Below are 18,585 nucleotides of genomic sequence, written 5' to 3'. Positions count from 1 at the left end.
TTCAAGACACAGAAGCACTGTGTGTAGTCTATGTGAGATTGCAAAGAATATGTTGTTGTTAAAGCATAGCTCTCGCCAAAATACAACATAAGGTGTTTTCGTGAATGTAGCCGAGTCAAACTTTCATTTAAAATCATAATTACGTTGGAAGCGCCACTTCTAAGCATGACCGTATTGTCGTCTTTGAGTCAAATGGCCATTTGAATGAGAGTGGTGGGGCACTACTATTTTGCTGCATGATCACATCAAAATCACTATTTTTCAAACACTAAGAAGGCTCGACACAACTTGAAACTCAAGTAAACGCAAGAGAGTTTACAACGCAACACAGTTTATCCCCCTCTGAAATTTTAGAAAGAGATTTTCAATTATTTGAGTTTCTGATGTCCACCCCACCCCCATCTGCAGTCTCCTACACCCATCACCACTCAGGTTACATCTCCACCCCACCCCCACATACTTTAATTTGTGATCTTTGTGAAGGGTGACCCATAGCCATAACCACCTAAGGACCATCAGACTAAGGACCATTAAAGAGGACACGCCCATACTTTGTCATCATGATTTGCATTTCAAATGCTGCATCCTTGCAGCTGATTGGTTAAGCTTGTATCTAGGACACCAAAGGGTCAGATAAATAAGAAGCCTTAGAAGAGAGATTCCTGAAGTCACAAGGCTTTCTCCACGATACTGTACATCGTGTAGGTAAAGGATTTTAACAGGACTTTTCTTTGGTCACAAATATCCATTTAATTGCCTTTACACTGAACCTAAACTGGACCTGAAATCTAAAATGTATGGGTTGACAGAACCACTTGTGTCAGTGAAGAAGGAAATCAAAGAAGAAGACTTTGATGATTTCCTCAGAGAATATATTTTTTTAGGCAAATTGGAAGATAAAGCTGAACTGGAACACGGCTCATGGATTGAGACACAAACATTATCAACTTGCAAAGAAGAGGCATTCTCAGCAGAGGAAAACAATATTGGAGAATATTACTGTGATGGCCTCTCTCCTACGACAAGTAAGACACATACAAGTTTGTATTAGGAAAATCTAGGGTGTGAGGTGTTGTCTTTAGTCTTATTATTATATTTATGTTATAGTTAAAAATAGTTTCATGCTACAGTATTTGCTTTGTTACCCTTTGTGTCTCCTGCCCTTGACTTATCAAGTCAAGTTTATTCATATTGTGCATTTCATACACAGAGGTCATTCAATGTGCTTCATCATATTTGTGCCTGATCTCTAGCTTTACACATTTAGTCTAAATTACTATGTGAAAATGTTAATGCTAGAGGAGGAGAAGGACAAGGAATACAAAGTATATTTTTTTCTTAAATTACAGGAATTGCTCAAAGGATCACTGGTGGGGGAAGTTCCAAGAGTGGTTCAGATTTCAACACACATCAAATAACACCTACTGGGCAGGAACCATATCAGTGTGGAAAGGCCTGTAGTAGCAGGTCTCTTCTCAATGAACATGAGAGAACACATACTGGAGAAAAGCCATATCAGTGTTCAGATTGTGGAAAGAAGTTTACTCAGGTGGGTTATCTCAAAAGACACCAGAAGATCCATACTGGGGAAAAGCCATATCACTGCTCAGAGTGTGGAAAGAATTTTAGTTGGATGACTCATCTCAAAACACACCAGAAGATCCATACTGGGGAAAAACCATATCACTGCTCAGAGTGTGGAGATAATTTTAGTCGGCTGACTCATCTCAAAGCACACCAGAAGATCCATAATGGGGAAAAAACATATCACTGCTCGGAGTGTGGAAAGAATTTTAGTCAGTTGCCTAATCTTAAAACACATCTGATGATCCATACTGGGGAAAAGCCATATCAGTGTATTACATGTGGGAAGAGTTTCAGAACCAAAGGAGAGCTTACGGTCCATCAGAGAACACATACTGGAGAAAGGCCATATCAGTGTTCAGATTGTGATATGACTTTTACTCAGTTGAGTCATCTCAAGAAACACCAGAAAATCCATACTGGGGAAATGTCATATCAGTGTGCTACATGTGGGAAGAGTTTCAGAACCAAAGGAGGGCTCACTATCCATCAGAGAGCACATACAGTGGGTACTAGATAAAAATGGACACTTCATTCACAAAAAACGTGATTCACACAGCTGCGCTTGGGAGCAGCATAAGTCCGCTGTGGCGTTCCCCGGTCGAACCGGACAGAGCGTTCGACAGCAAGGGCTGTGATTGGCCGAGTTTTCAGCGTGTTGTTTGTCTGTGTTTTTAGCATCCCCTGCAACATGCTAGTCCACTGTAGCCTATAAGCTTTGTACATAATGTCAAACATAGTTTTGGATTCAGTGGCAGGATTTTTTGATTGTACAGTGCCTGTCTCTCAGTAATGTTTTAAAATGAGAGCTTCGTCAGCTGGCAGTAGGCTACTTTGTCGGCAGTCATGAGAAGTTTGCTTGCTAACAGAACATAAATATGCTGCCCAGAAACCTCGTGAATAGTTCTGATTTTTTTTTTTACTACACTAACAAGGTTGAAATCAGAGGTGGGCACAAATACATCAAAAACTATGTTACAAATTACAAATACTGGCTCATGAAATGTAACAAAATAAAATACAAAATACTGATGTGAAAAATGTATTTAATTAAAGTAATTAAGTAATTAGTAATTTGCAAATACAAAAATACCCACACAATAATCATGGTACTAAGAAGGCATATTATTAAAATGTATCCCCAAGAGACAAGAAATACTATTTTTGATTGGCTGGCAGGGGGCTATTCATTCTGTACATTGGGACACCTATGAAGTAGATCTGGTAAAAAATATAATCACCATCCCATATCAATGTAAACAATGATTTAACTGACAAGCAGGCTTCGCAACAGTGGAATCAACTGTAACAAAGCAAACTACCCACCATCATTTTCCGTAACCAATGAAAGTAGTACAACAAATTGAACAGGTCGGCCTCTTTTTAAACTGGACTACATTTCCCTTGTTGCGCTATAAATGCATGCCTACTGGCAACATGGGGGATAAACAGAATAACAACCTATAAGGTGCCCCAATATACGGACTGATTTAACTTGGGAGAGAGTTCCACTCCAGTTCCACTCCGAGAGAATTCCACTCCGGGAGAGAATTCCACTCCGGGAGAGAGTTCCACTCCGGGAGAGAATTCCACTCCGCGAGGTCTTTGTCTCCGTCTCCTCCGTTATTTCTGCATCAGGACACCTCAGCGGATCTTACTCCTTTTACATAAACCCTCATGTCAAATCCAAGTTTTAATACTGTCCTGTAGTAAATGCGGATCTTACTCCTTTTACATAAACCCTCATGTCCAATCCAAGTTTTAATACTGTCCTGTAGTAAATGCGGATCTTACTCCTTTCACATAAATCCTCATGCCAAATCCAAGTTTTAATACTGTCCTGTAGTAAATGCGGATCTTACTCCTTTTACATAACTCCTCATGTCAAATCCAAGTTTTAATACTGTCCTGTAGTAAATGCGGATCTTACTCCTTTTACATAAATCCTCATGTCAAATCCAAGTTTTAATACTGTCCTGTAAAATGTTTTAATAAATCCTCATCCAAATCCAAGTTTTAATACTGTCCTGTAGTAAATGCGGATCTTACTCCTTTAACATAAATCCTCATGCCAAATCCAAGTTTTAATACTGTCCTGTAGTAAATGCGGATCTTACCCCTTTACATAAATCCTCATGCCAAATCCAAGTTTTAATACTGTCCTGTAGTGAGAATGAACATCAGCTATTAGGTACTCAAGGTCATGGGGTCAAAGGCCATGGTCCTAATATTCTCCCTCAGTATCTTATCTGTATCGTTTTCAAATTGTAGTCTTGTAGCACTTAACACACCTGACAATTTAAGCTCCTAGTTACTTTTTTAATTTCTTTCAACTTCCTGACATGTTCTAAGGGGTTCTAAGGGGCTTTAAGTTGTCTACAGGGTGACAAAAATGGACATAAACAAACAAATTGGGTTTACACCCCATGTTGTCCTTACAGAAGGGTGATAAAGTTGACCATTTTGGCTCCCACAATTGACTTTTCTTTGAATTTTTTTTCCCAACTTAACACATGTTCAGAGAGAATCGTAATAGAAGAAAGTTGGATCTAACACTTTTAAGTTGGTCACAATGTGGCATACCACAGCAAGAAAAATGGGTAAACATTTCATGCTTTTCTTCCAAAAAGGTAATGAAATGTTTAGGTCAACTTTACAGTTGAATATAGGAAATTGCCCAAAGGATATCTCCAGGCACCCAGCCTATTCTTAAAACCAGATGATGATAAGCATTGCCTATTGTCATGGTTATAGCGGGTAGTATATTTAATTGAGTGATGACATTTTTGCTTATTTGAGAAGTATTTAAGTAGTTGAAATACTCAAATACAATCCCTCAAAGTATTTTGTTACAAACTACATTTGAGTTTTTCCAATCCTGCAAAATACAAATGACAAAATACGCTAAAGTTATTAAATACGTATTTTAAATACATATAATTGAAATACTGCACATGTCTGGTTGAAATATAGCCTTTGGCTACAGCATATCCTTAACAGTAATGTTAACAAAATGACAGCATTCATATGACAAAGGAAAACTAATTATTATTATACACAATATAGCTGGCGGTGTCTGACGGTCGAGTGGGTTAATGCACGTGTTACCAGAACAGGTCTGTTCTTTCAGGCAGTCCTGAGTTTGAATCCAGACAGGAGTAATGATGCAACGTTTCTCTTTAGAATTTTTTTTATTGAATCGAAGTTGTAGCCTACTACAGACAGTTGATGAGGTGTTCTGAAGTAGGCTTAGGCTGGGTGTAGGCTAGTTTGAAACTTCTGCGGGGTAACGGGAGCATTTGTTTTTAAAACATAATTTGCATCTTTCCATTCCAACCATTATTATTTTTATCTTTTTTTTGCAAGGTGTTGCTCCTGGCAAGACGTTTGGTGATAAATTGATAGCTGTTTTTGGGACACGTTAAACTTTCTTTACAATGAGCGCATACAGGGAGTAAAATGACTTGTTGCCATTTTGGGACATTAAACTATGTTAAGCTTTTTCACGTTAAGTATTTTATTAATTTATTTATATATTTAGGCTACTTTTGCAAACCCTGGATACATTTATTGCCACACAGCAATATTGGTGGTATTTGTTGTTACATTAGCTTCAGAAAGCTGCACTGCTTGTGAAAGAAGGGGGTGGGGGAGGGGGGCTTAACGTGAAAAAGCTTAAAGCAATGGTTCGGAGTAATTTCCCCCTAGGGTCCTTTGCACCATGGCCCAGAGCCAAACACCCTCCCAGAACCTGTTTTCCCTTGGTCAAACCCTGGTCGAGTAGCGCTGTCAGAAACTAATGACTTATGGAACCTATAGAGTAGCTCATAAATTACCCCACTAATAATGCCCTGAATGGTACGAAACTTCTACAGTAGTACAACTATCTTCTGTACTCATAAAACAAGGCATTGAAAAGTTTGTAAGTACACCAGGAGTTTATTTAAATTACACTTGCCTGATGGATTCTACTCTCTGCTGCTATCTACTGCTGTGTCAACGTTACTTCCATGATTTGGGAAAAGCCCGTAAAAGTCCTGGCAGTAAGAAAGCTATCCTTAGTTAAGACTTTAAAGTTCTGGTTACTTACTTCCAACTAGTAAAGTTTACTTCATGCCCTCTAGTAAAGCTTACTTGAAACAAAGTTGTATTTACTACTGTTAAATGAGTTACCCTTACTTTGAGTTGTAAAGGGTACTTTATGTTGGATAATCATAGCCTGACGAGCCAGACCCACATTAAAATGTAGGGTCTGGACCCTCACCGTTCGCAGTGCTCAGTCCGAGGGGCGGGATAATCAGTTGTCTTTCAAATTCCCTCTGCACGCAATAGGACAGCGGCAGCGCTATGAGTCCCATGCGTTTCCCACCAGCGGAGCTAGTTGGCTAGTTCAAACATTTGCCTACTTAATAAAAGCTTAACTCGTGTCACACTGTTTGCCAGCAGTAACATCCATCTTATTTGTTTTCAAGTAGCAGGGAATTCAAGCCAAACCGTTGCAACTCTGCCATCAATCATCATCTGCCCACCTAACGACTCTATACACGATTTCATTGGCCTGATTAAGTTTCGATTTCTGGAGCTCACAAGCCAACGGAGAGTTGCTAGACTAGCCCTGGCAGCAAATGTAATTTGCGGCCGCTAGGGGCGTCTAGATTTCTAGGCTAGGATAATCAAGTTTACTTGCAGAATATACACATTAATTATAGTTTCTAAGTACTGCCAACTTGAACAACCAAAGTACTTATATAACAGAATAAAGGAAACTAAAAATTCAGATATTGTTTTTGTATTATTGTAAATCATCAAAATTCATCAAAGTGTGACATTTAACATACATACATGAAATGCAGAAAACTTATTTCAGAGATGGAGATATTGTAAAAGATTGAGAGGGAGAGAGGGACTGAGAAGGACCAGAGACTTTCTAATGAGGAGACACAGCACTCCATAGAAATGCATGGGGCTAGTTTGTAACCGTTGTCTACACATATCCCACCCCTTCCTCGGCAAAACGTTGACATGTGAATACATTGAGCCAATCATGTGGTGTGATGTGAATACATTGAGCCAATCATATGGTGTGTTGTGAAGACATCGTGCCAATCATGTGTTGTCAACTCACCGCTGGAGCAAGATTGGTGTCGTGAAGCCTTGCGCACGCGCATTTCTGCCGAATAGGATGCCCGATGAGTGCCCAAAAAGCACTGCAATATGGCTGCCGAGAGGAGGAACTTGCCTAAAAGAACTTTAGAAGGACTCATTTTTTAAACTCTGCAATTTTGGGCTGAGGTTACCTGTACCTAGGTTAAGCATGATCCTCTGAATAAATTCAAATGTTTTCTTCATCTTTTTGGGGTAGTCTAAGTGAAGATTGTTTATTAGCCCAAAAGTTAAACACATATCTTCAGAGTGGTTCCCTACATCCTCCATGACAATGCCACCTTCAAGGATGATTGAGACAATGGATGGATTCTGGTAGACAGCAGGACACAGAGGCTGGCTTTCCTCTGGGACAATGGTCAATAGCCCCACAGGAATCTGATTATTGCTTCATCCTTCAGATGGAAAAAATAAAACATAGTATCATTAAGACTAAGAGCCTTGATAAATAGTAACAGATAGTCAGATAGATCAGTGTTTCTCAAAGTGTGGTCCAGGGACCACTGGCGGTCCGCAAACTATCTCAAGTGGTCCGTGAGCAAATGTGGTAAAATATAATATATTTGCAATATTGAACCAACTTCTATGTAAATCCAAACAGTTCTGCAACACTGCCTATGTAAGCTACGCCAGTTTAAATCATATGAATCATCTGACACAATAAGCAAGGTGCAAAAACAATAAGCAAGTCAGTGAGTAGGCCTATTGTACTGTTGAAGTAGGTCTACTTTTTTTTCTAGGTAGGTGGTCCGTGATTTTTTTTTTTTTATTGGCTAAGTGGTCCTTGGTGTGAAAAAGTTTGAGAAACACTGAGATAGATAACAATGGTCAGCGCGGACCCAGGATGTTGGGTCTTTGTTCACATTTAATTCACATAAGTGTAATACAGCGCACACAATAAGCAGACAGCCAAGTTAGCACAAATACAAAAATCGATTTTAGACCCAACTTTAGAATAGGGAACATATTACATGCATTTGCATTACAAAGACTTAATTATGAGTTATTTGCAGAGATGGTAAGAACGAAGTACAAATACTTTGTTACTGTACTCAAGTAGATTTTTCAGATATGTTTACTTTACTATTTATTTTTGAGGCGACTTTTTACTTTTACTCCTTACATTTTAACTTGAATATCGGTACTTTCTACTCCTTACATTTTACAAAACTGGCTCGTTACTTTAGTTTCAAATAATTTCAGTAGCCTACTGTTATTATTTTTCGCGTCATCAATAGCGGATGGGAATATACGTTGCACTTGAAGCACCACTACAAGATGACTCGATTTGGGCGGCATTCATTCGCGGCAAATCATTGCAGCTTGATGGCAGTAACGTTAACGTTAGCACGTAGTAGTAGCCTATGTCTCAATTAAATAGTCAAAAATGCCCTCACCTTTGGTGCCTCCCTAACTTCTAGCTGCAGTGTAGCCTATATCCTTAGCAATAAGTAGGCTAGATGCAGCATTGGGTCTTGAACAGGGATGTAGTGGAGCCTGCTAAACGCAAGTAGGCAAAACGCAGTTTAGAAATTTAAGAAATAGTTTCTCCACCTCTTATTAGAGTTTATCCACCTCTCAAAAGAGTTAATTCCCCAATTACAGCTGTTAGCATTTAAAAATCACACTGTATTATCCACAATAACAATATGTACACTCATCAACACTCTATGAACCACTTAATGCAACTTGTATTGTTGTAAACACTGGACAATAACCTCCATCATCAAACATGTTCTTACTGTGATCACAGAATTCATAGTTTACCCACCTCTTATTATATATTTTACCACTACATTTCTGGTCTTGAAATATTCACAGGAATCCATAGGAATTAAATATTCATGTTGTTTTATCCAATATTAGTTGTGCAGATGTATAGCCCATCTTATACACACCCATGAAGCCAACAAAGAAAATGCATAAATAGAGACTTTTATGTAATTATTCCATTTTGTGCAGTCATTCTATATCAGAACCTGACACACAATCCAAATAGTCTACCAGAAAACTCAGAAATGCATACTTTTATTGTCAGTATGCATTTTGGGTAACCAAAAGTCCTATGAGGAGTTTCCATAAGGCATTACAAAACGCATGAGCATACAGTACCTTGGCAAATAATGGTCTAAAATACTGATTTTTTATTCTATATTGATCTACTTTTGCACACAGCTTCGCAAGACCTGGTGCTAGGGCTCAATTGTGTTTCTAAAATCATATCAAGAGACCTAGAGGGCTGAAATTTTGTCAGTTCAGAGATGCTTGTTATCCGGCAGAAAGAAAAAACAATATTCTAGGCTCTGTAACTCTGTGCCAGCGCTTCCTAAGAAACTGCCCAAGAAACAGGGCAACAGGTTATGGGAAGATTTAAAAAGAGAGACTGGCACTCTTGCCACTGGTAACATTTGTGTGGTCCAGGTACCGTTGCATAAAAAATGGTTGTCATTCACAAAACTACTTTTACTTTTATACTTTAAGTAAATTTCCAAGCCTGTACTTTGTTACTTTTACTTGAGTAAAGAAGTTAAACCAGTACTTCTACTTTTACCAGAGTATTTTTTAACACAAGTATTTGTACTTCTACTTGAGTATGGAAAGTGAGTACTTTTGCCACCTCTGGTTATTTGTACACTATTAGCACTTGTGGTTTAGTGTCTAGTTCTATTTAAAAGGGTATATTTGATAAGTATTATTAGGGGTGAATAACTGTTCTTGTGGTACTACCACCTTACAAGCCCCATACTGAGCCATGCATATTTAGGTCATAATTCATATGCAACAACTTATTTAATAACTATGAATAAGGGGTTACATAGGTTAGGAGCTTACATAAGGGCAATTCTTAATAAAGGGTCTAGTAAGGGTAGAATAAGGTCTTGCAGAAAAAAGTATTAATTAGTGACTTATGACTAACAAATGGCTAGTATGCTACTAATATACATGTTAGTAAGCAGCTAATTAATGGTGAATATGTGTGTCTTAATATAGTGTTACCCATCTTTTCTATATATGGTATGTGGGTCATTCCATGTCAAATAAGACAAAATCCAGGAAAATGGTTGCAGCACTGACTCTACACAATGTTTAGGTTCCATAACTAAAACCTGTCAAATATTTTTGTTCAATTTTATTGTTGCCATAGTCTTTTTGCTCAAGATTGTTTACACTCTCTAAAAGGCCTTATTTTGGAGGCCATGTTTGGACAATCATATCTTAAAAAGTATTATTCTTAGCCTGACCAAACTTTATAGAATGGAAGACAAACATGTTCTCAGCAGTATTCAATCATTACAAGTTTGTACCACAGTCTCATTGGTTTTATGGAAGTCCCTAGTTTGTGAAGAAAAACATGCAAAAAAGTGATATTGAGGGTCTCAAAACTCCTTTATTGTGACACACCTGTAATCAATCAGTATTTTCTTTAGAAAAATTGTCACGGTTCAGACAGACGACCACAATTGCGTCACACCAGAAAGTTTATTAAACTTAAGGGAAAAGGGAAGTAGGGAGTGAGTGAAGGCTCCAGGGGTTACTGGGAATAACAGGGATACAGGGGTTCCGTCCAATGTGCTGTGTCTGTGTCCCCCCCAGTGGCAGCGATGCGTTCTATGACGCCGGTGGTGGGTGGTCCGGAAGTCCTGGGGGGGAACACAGACACAACGGGGCGGATGAAACAAGGCAGAAGTACAGTTCAAGGGAGATCCAAATTCATAGTAGCAAGGCAGAAGGCTGGTCAGAGTTACCGGATCGAAGAGTAGTCAGGAGTCATTCTGCAGAAAGCAGGTCTGGTTTTCTGGGGCAGAAGAGTATCCAAGAATCAGGCAGGTCCGGGGTCACAAAAACAAGTGTGAGCCAGAAGCGAGAGCAAACAGGTTCGGGTGTGAGCTTTGCAGACGATCTGACAAAGGAGAACTGAAAGACAGGACTTTAAATACTGGGAGAGGTTAGTGGGTAATGCAGCGCAGCTGGGAGAGTAATTAGAGCAGAGCAGAGACAGGTGGAGCTAGTTAGGCTGAGTAGAGAGAGTGGTGAGCAGAGTGAAAGATAATGGAAACCAATTAAGGTGGTAACCCGGTGGAGTGAGAGGGCTCATGACAAAAATAATCCTTTGTTAATGTTGTCCCAAAATTAAGTCTTCAAAACAAAAGACCATGACAATAATATCCTGGATAAAACAAGGCATGTTTGTATTTTTGAATGAAATGGTATTAGTCTGAGCGAATTAGGGTTGAAGGTGGAAGTAAATACAGCAAAAGGATATTTGGTTTCAATCGAACCGTAATTTCATGTAGATTAAGAATTTCAGGTGCCTACAGCGCAGATTTGTACCAGAAAAAAGATATACAGCTTTGAATGGACCATGGTATAATGATTATTGGGCCAAAATCGTATATTATCACATCTAGATATTAGCTGATATCTCCCATACTGGTAAAAGGATCTTTACCAAACTTGGTGTATTTACTCACCATAAATTCTTGATGAAATTAGTAGGTGTTTAATGTCTTGGAGTCAAAGGTCAAGGTCACGTGAGGTCATACTTGACATGCAATGTTTGTTTTATACCGCTCAAGCAGATTGAAGGATCCTCATTAAACCCAACACAGTTAATTAAGCCTAAAAGCATTAAAGGCATTAAAGATCATGGGGTCACAGGTAGAGGTTAAAGGTCATGAGGCTATAGGTGGCTGAGGCATGGAATCAACTATCTGAAACCTCCACATCTTATTTTAATATTGTAGTAGCCTCTCTGAACTGTTTCAGTTCATAAATGATATTGGAGTAAAAAACAAAGTACTATTACATAACATTCAGTACATCAATAACACCATTGTATTTAATTTAGACAAGCTGAATAGCAGAAGTTTTAGATTAAATCCAAACCATTTCGGTCAAACATCTGATAAACATTGTCATCTTGAGCTATTTCCTTCAACTTAAATTATAACGCCAGACAATCGATGTAAATGTCTATGTTGATAGAATAGTGTTAGAAATAAAAACTACCCTTGCATCGCATTGCAATAGTTATACTTTGTTCCCTGAAGTTGGTAGTAGGCATATAAGCAACAGCAGCAGCGGACTGATATTACCGAGGATTCTACTAGGTATTGTGGTGGGTTTTCAGGATGTGAAGGGATGTAATCATGGGTTTCATAAAGGTTTATACTATTGCATGGGTTTTCATGTTTTAGAAGAATGTAGTCATGAGTGTCATAAGTCTTAATGCCACTGCATTTGCTGTGAGCAGTGTGAGGTCATTGTATCTTGTGTAGGCTAGATAGATATATAGATAGATAGATAGATAGATAGATAGATACTTTATTGATCCCCAAGGGGGCTAGACCAACTGTCAGAGGAGTGGGGTGAGTGGAAAAGTACTGGGAGTACCAGGATGAGAGGATCTCCTCCTTACATGGTTAAGGGAGAGGGGGTGTTATCAAGCTGGTGAGGACTGGACAGGACAGGGATGAGGAGGCCACTGTGCCTTATGAGTTAGGTCTGTCCAGCTAGGAAGAGAATAAGATAACTGGAAACCAAACTGGAAGGAACCATAAAAACTTAGGGTTACACTATTTTACAAATGTTACCTATGCATTACATAGGTTTGCATATAGTTTTATGCATGATGGGAAGATGGTTTCCACCAATGTATGCGACCCTGCTTGGTACTGATTGGTGAAGGGTGTTGATGGAGATGGCGTGAGAGGGTGGCACTTCTCAAGGGCTGAGGAGTATAAAATATAGTGTATAGCCCATCCGTAGGGGAGATCTTGTCGGGGGCCCCAGCTGATGACATCTCCTCCCTATTGCTTTGATGGTTGGTCTGGACTTTGGTTGGGCTGTCCTATCATTGCAATACGGTGAATAAAGATCAACAGTCTTTGGAAAATCTTCTATCTACATGGTCTCCTTAGGACACCTTGTTCCAGAGTGCTAAATTACTAAATAGTCAAGTGGTAATTGTTAATTGGACAATTGGATTTGGAAGTGGACATTTTCTAGCCTGGAAAATCCAAACCCTGGTAATCTAGAAAGATTAAGGGTCTGGCCACGAGCAATGTAATGGCTCAACTCGAGGGGCGGCACCAAGCATGCATTTGAAAATCTCACTGCACGCAATTGGATAACACTAGACCAATGTTTACTCTGAATGATTCCGGACTTCGACACAATTAGGATAACTCTATGACCGATGTTTACTGACCTCCAACGTTACAGCGCTGTCGTCATCAGTTTAGCTCGCCTCTGGCCCGCATATATCAGATACGCCGATTTGATTGGTTTCCCGGGATGCAAGGGGTAAAAGTAACATGCATCATTGCTCATTTCATTCTGCTCTCGTGAGAACTCTGGATTTCCAGGTTAGACATTTTCCACGACAGTATCCTGATTGGAGTGCGCTTCTCTTTTACTTTTTGGCACAGTACTACTAACCACTGCTAAGAAACTAGTCCCTCAAAATGTTATGCAATCATTGAAATGCAAGGATAGAATAATGTTAGAAATAAAACTATCAACACAGACAATTACATCGACAGTCTGCCGTTATAATTTATTTGTCTGCCGTTATAACGTATTTGCCTGGGTGTACTGTGGAGTGGGTAAGACTGTTTTTAGTGGCAGGTTAACACATACTGATGACTTGCGCTAGCCTAGCACCTGCGAACTCTGCAATTAGAAGGACTGGATGAAACGTGTTGAAAACGGTCTCCACTGATAAATATCACACATGCTAACTTGGAAATGAGGCCTTTTGTCCAAAATCCTGAACCACCCCTTAAAAAATGTGTTGTTGCCTATAGCAATGCTATAGTAAATCAGCTTTTGCAAGCCAGTGCTACAAGATGACACCTCACCTCCACATTGGCAGATAACACAAAGATCTGCGCATATGCCAGGTTCCTCTTCAAGTGCTGTCTCATCATCCATTGCAGTGAAATGGAAAATAATGAATCAAGACAGTACTGAGCACAACTAAATACTGATATTCATCCCAGGGGAAAATATTGCTTCTTACAACAGTCTCATCTTTTCAGAAACAAAATTTAGAAAATGAACTGCTATCCTAATACTTTGTGTCCCTTAATGTGCTTTGTAAGAAATTATAAGGTGGCTTGTAACTCATACAATTAAATCCCATTTTTTAAGAGATTGACAAATTCGTATTTAATTATATTATTGATATTTACCGTCAAAATCTTCCAAAATATTTAGATATTATTTTTTGCCCACCCCTAACTTCAACCGAACAGACAACAATGGACATGCCACATTACTAACATCAAAACTGGAAGACAATGCTAGTCTTCAGGGTTACAGAAATTGCCAGGAGAAGGTGGACAACACCTTGTCCATGAAGGGAAAAATAGCAAGGGCCACAGTTAACAGTCATACTAACTTATGGAAAGTCACCACAGCACAGAAAGCTATAATTTACAGCTGGAAGTAGCACTGCTTGTACTGTGGAAAGGACTGCATGGGCAATATTGAAAGAGATATTGGTCAGGTCATGACTATGCTAGTGGAAGTATTTCACTGTTATGTAACTGCTAAGCACATTTGCCTACAGTAATCGCAATCAGATTATTGATTCTTATATACAAAGGAGGGATATTAAACTCATTGTGCTGTAGATAGGGACTCCCCATGTCAAAAACAACCAAGTCTATGTTTTGCAACATAAAAAAAATGGCTGTATTTACAGTAATTGAATTGAACATGGCATGTTGATTAGCATGTCTCCACCATCTATAACCTTGTATGTCAGGGGATGAAACTGACCTTAGCCTTTGACCCCATGGCCCTAAGTTAATCTAACTTGTATAGACAATAAATGTACTAGAGTTAATGAAGATCCATCAGTCTGCTTTGGAGATATGAACCAAATACTGCATGTGAGTTATTTTGTGACTCCTTGTAATCTTGACCTTTGACGTCAAGACCTAAATTGTCTTGCCAGCTCTTTGACAACTTATAGTGGGTAAGTAGACCAAGTTTGATGAATATCTTGGCTTAAGAGATATCAGCTAATATCAAGATGTACTAACATACGTTTTTGGCCCAAAATTCATTGTGCCATGCTCCATTCAAAGCCCTATATATTTTTTTCGGTACAAATCTGCGCTGCAGGCACCAAAAATGCTTAATCTACAGAAAATTACGATTCAAATGATACCAAATATGCTTTTGCTGTATTTACTTCCACTTTTGACCCTTTTCTAGGCTAATTCGCTCAGACTATATGTGGGATAGTTAGTAGGACCATAAAAATCTATGTGGAAATAGCTAAGCATATGGACATTGAGTGTGTAAAGTACCAATATTGTCCCATTCACAGAATAAATGCATGTACAGGTGTTTTGGGAGCACCAAAATAAACATTTACAATAAAAAATAGATTTTAGCACCGCTCAGGTAAAACACAACCACGATTGTTATGTACCCAAACATGATTACTTTTCTTTAAATCCAACCGTGATTATATCTTAAGCCAAGTCATACTAACAACATGATTCTACTTTAAACAAAATTACACTTCAAAAAGTTCTACTTCATGTAATGTAACTTTTACTCCATACATTTTCATTAGCAGCATTAACTAGAAGTAGCTACAATGATGTGCAAATGAAAAGAAAAGCTATAGTTTCCATTCAGCATGTTAGATATTTGCAACCCCAAGTTATTCTGACCTTATGTCATCACATGACAAAGCAATGAATGAAGAATGAAGTGCCAGAAACTATTCTAACTGCTTGCTTTTCAGGGGCGGATCTAGAGATTTTTTCCTGGGGTGGCGAAGGGGTGGCATGAGGTTCCAGGAGGGGGGCCATGGACATTATTCAAAACTTAAAGGAACCATATGTAAGATTGTGGCCAAAACTGGTACTGCAACCACTTTCAAAATACTGAAGAGCGGTGTATCCCCTCCCCCTCCCCCCTGACTCGAGGTTGCCAACCCAGATGCCGAAACACTACTGACTTTGTGATTAGTAGATAGGTAGAGGGTGGCGCATCAGGCCAAAACACAACATGACATGACAAAACACAACATCAACATCAGTTGAGGGCTGCAACTTCACTTTTTAAATGACAATATTCTGGCCGGACTACTGTTGTCAGTGATATAAGTATTTGAAATGAACATGATTTCTTAATGTCTAGTGACATATCAAGGCCATTTTATGATTAATAGAAATACATTTCTTGCATACGGTTCCTTTAAAATTCTACGGATTTCATTGAATATGTTTTGTTCTCTACATTACATTACGCGAGGTGGGAGGCAAATGGGAGATGTAGCTGGTGTTTTGGATGATGTGGGTCTTAATATGTGAATTTCTTTCTCTGTGTAATCACTATACAGTCTGTGTAGTCTGTACTTAAATTATACAGTGTCAAAAAGCAATTCTAGGGGGGTTTGGAGGTATGTTCCCCCAGAAGATTCTTTTAAAAAATGACCCCTCAAATGATTTCTTCTAGTTACTTTTGAGGGAATATGGATATATCTATAAAATAAGCCATCAATAGATTTAGGTTATATGGATTGAAACAAGATTCTGATGATTTGGGGGTATTTTAAAACATAACCCCTCAAATGATGTCTTCTAGTGAGTTTTGAGGGAATATGGACAAATTTAGTCATACAAAATAAGCCATCGGTAGATTTAGGTATTGAAACAAGATTCTAATGCAGGATTGTTGCAATGATAACCATGACTGTGACTGTCAAAACATTTCCATCTGATTCAATAAAGACTCAGTCAAGTAAGAACCTTCTTAGTCAAAACATTCTTTTTGGATTTATTATAATAATAATTATATAATAATAATAATTATAATACACCAATTTAAAATGTACATAGCAAGAATGTAATTATTCATCTACCACCTCACTAATAAACATGCAAACACACACACTGGTGGACAGTAACTAAGTACTTGGTATGGGTATCTAATTCAATTATTTAATTCTTTGGAAGGTTTTTACTTCAACCCCCTACAATTAAAGGCCAAATATCTTTAGCAGGGATTAGAAACGGTTCAAAGAATGAAAATGAAAACCGGAACACATCATTCCGATTAACCTTTGTTTGAATATTATTCAAAACTCCATAGGCTTGGAAAGTCATCTGCCCACACTGTGTTCCCCAGACCCCATATAAGATGAATTTAGTCAGATGTTATGAATCGGTATCTCCCCTGCATAATTGGCTAGAACTACTAGTTGATAAAAAAAAGAATATTAATATCCAACACTATCTAACTGCCTTTTCCAAGGATGTAGTCTAAATTACTAAAACAATTTGTGAAATAAGATACCAGAGACACTAGGCAACTATTTATAGGCCTGTCATGCAGTTGGTAGCACCATACATACTGTAGGTTAGGCTATTGCAAGGCTTAAAGCAAGGACATTTTCTGTGCCTTTAAGTTAATTATATAGGTATTATAATATTATGATATCAAATAATGTTTTTGCTCAGAACGAACCTAAATGGAAATCAGTCCCCCTCAGTCCCTGATCTTTAGTGGCAAATTATGTTTTGCCATTCACAATTTAGGCTACTCACTCACTCACTCACTCACAAAGTGGTGAATAATGAAGTACATGTATACTGTATTAAAGTACCTTTATAAATATCCTATTAAGAAACGACCTCAAACACGAGTGAACAAGCAACATGTTAATTTCTTGAGGACACAAACTCCTGTCAGCTGGCCATCTACCAGCAAATGATTGAAATCTATCACCCAATGTTCATCTACCATGCAAAAGCAACATGTTAATTTCTTGAAACAAACTCTATCACCCAATGAAAATCTGGACAATTTAACTGGAATCTAAATCTAATTACATCTCATGCACAAAGCTTCATATGTGATATGCTTTGACATCATCAAACGTCTAGTCTAGCCTACTCTGAGTAGGGTTTGTTTGAAAATAGTAGGCTACTTTTACTTATTGTGATTAAGTAGAATTTCAGTCATGTAACTGTACTTTTACTTGTGTAGATTGATTTACACCACATATGAAAAGAAAGAAAAGAAAAAGCATAACCGCCACCAACTTGATATTAGATACACCGATTAGATATTCTAGTTTGATTTGACACGTCAACCAAATTGGATAGTCATAGATGCTGGGAAAGTGGATGCATGACAATTTTGAGAACCCGTGTTGAATTATCATGTGTATTAATGGGTTGACATCGACAGCAGTATTTACAATCAAAGGTTATAAACTAGCGACACACACAAATAGACTTTAAGCGTTAAGCGTTAAATCGCATGAACATGCCCTTATTATCTGACCTGACCATCATCGAAAAATTCGATGAGACAAAGTCTTGCGGATGTAAATGGCGTAGACTAACAGTGAGGTTATTCTTGGGTTAACTGATTTATGGACCGACTATGGGTCTGATTATGGACTTTTTCGACTTGGTGGTCAAACTTACCACTTCGTTGTAGGCCTACAGACAGTTGACACATAGTTGCATGCACTGTGCAATCTGCTTCCAATGGTGAAATTTAGCGGCGGTCACTGCGCTGATGGTGATGGGTGAAACCATTGTGAGGGGGCGGGGGATTCTAAATCGGCGATTTCTATTTGAGAGGAGTTTGGTGCGGGTTTCACACCTTCTCACAGTCCAACATGTATGAACATAAAATATACTTAAAAAAATATTATCTGATTTATAAATGGGGTGGCAACAGGGGTGGCAAGACTGTGTCCCAGGGGTGGCAGTTGCCACCCCGTAGATCCGCGCATGTTGCTATTCATTAATAACAATTTAGTTTGGGCTTTCAAAGTTTATGAGGTATGGTGTA

Source organism: Alosa alosa, chromosome 7 (genome assembly GCF_017589495.1).
Source record: "Alosa alosa isolate M-15738 ecotype Scorff River chromosome 7, AALO_Geno_1.1, whole genome shotgun sequence".
Classification (NCBI taxonomy): Eukaryota; Metazoa; Chordata; class Actinopteri; order Clupeiformes; family Clupeidae; genus Alosa; species Alosa alosa.
Note: the sequence above shows the minus strand (reverse complement) of the source record.